General features: G+C 36.8%; 1 protein-coding gene across 1 annotated transcript in view; it reads right to left on the bottom strand.

The window, feature by feature from the left end:
- Positions 1 to 1,512, bottom strand: part of wdfy3 (WD repeat and FYVE domain containing 3) — an 85,104-nt gene that overhangs the window by 38,420 nt on the left and 45,172 nt on the right. The window lies entirely within an intron of this gene.

The raw sequence follows: 1,512 nt of genomic DNA on the forward strand, positions 1-1,512 counted from the left end.
CGAGGAAGTGACTTAAACTGCATTTCATCGACTGTCCGCTAGAGGCTGGCTGCAAAAGGGAGTCAATCCCATAGACACCCATGTTAAAATGCCCAACTTTACAGCAGAAAAAAACATGTTTACTGCCTGGTTCAAAAAATGATTTTGGTCTATATAGCTAATTTTGCTCTTCATGACAACTGTGAGGGGGGTGATTTTTTTTATAACTCATCCGTTTAAATTATATTAAGCCTTAAATTTCTGCATAAGAAGCTAGGTGGGCGTGGCTTCAGCAACCAGCTCCCGCCTTTTTGCCCATTTTCGATTATCCAGGAGTGACGCGCGGTGACGCGCTGCCAAGATGGCGACGGCCCGCTCCGCCCACTTTGAGCTTCAAAAACGCTCTTCAGAAATCTATGGGTGACGTCACGGACACTACGTCCATGTTTTTATACAGTCTATGATTTTTATATATCAGGGATGTAACGATATCAAAATCTCACGATACATTAATGTCACGATATGAAGTCCACGGTACGATATTTATTGTGATATTTAAAAAAAAAAGGATTAATTTTGTACATCTTAAAGTTACATTATTCTATCTAGTCAGTGAATTGAACCAGACCTTTAAAGGGGACTCACTTTTTATTTGTGATATACTGTCCCAGTCTAAATTACATTCATACTGGTGTTTTAGGAAGCCAAACAAATTAGAATATTATAATAATAACAACAACAATGACAGTAATAGCCATATATTATAAAACAATTGCACGGTAAAATAAATGAAAATGAATATTTCATAGGTATATTATTTTTGCTTTACACTACAGTAGGGACATTACAATACTTCTTTCCTAATTTCTACACTTGAAAGAGATATTTTGAATTTGGACTGCATTTAAACCGCTAGCTGTCAGCAATTCATGCTGCACTTTTAAGCTTTTATTTTGATGGAAACGGCAGTAGAGCTTTTATTTTGAAGGGAAACTCCAGCTTCAGTGAAAACAGGCTTACAAAAACGCGTCTCACTACAAATCTAGTGAAATGCTGTAATCATCTGCCGAGAAAATAAAGCCTAACTGGTGGCTGTTGCATTCCTAAAAGTACGCTAAACTCACAGCACGTGCAATAAACGAGTTTACTGCATTCACTGTGAACGGATCTGTTCTGAGGCGCGCAAAACACCGGATCACGAGCTGATCGCCTGAACGAAGAAACGTGCAGCGAAAACAGACTCAATGAAGGGATTAAGCCATATTGTGCTTTCGGTTTTAGTTTGTTTGACAGATACTGTGCCAAAGCATTTAAATTTATTTGTTTATTACTTCATGTCCTAAATTTTGGTAACATGGCTGCAAAATTCATATATTGAACAGAAAATAAAACCACTTTTAAAATTCAATAATTAAGAATAATATTGACAATCAACATCTAAATGTTCAGCACCTCCTCAATACAATGGCCAATGCTTAAAATGTGTATGGTGTGTGTGTATATATATATATATACAGTGGGTACGGAAAGTAT

This window comes from Sinocyclocheilus rhinocerous, unplaced genomic scaffold (genome assembly GCF_001515625.1).
Source record: "Sinocyclocheilus rhinocerous isolate Xijiao unplaced genomic scaffold, SAMN03320098_v1.1 scaffold468, whole genome shotgun sequence".
Taxonomy (NCBI): Eukaryota; Metazoa; Chordata; class Actinopteri; order Cypriniformes; family Cyprinidae; genus Sinocyclocheilus; species Sinocyclocheilus rhinocerous.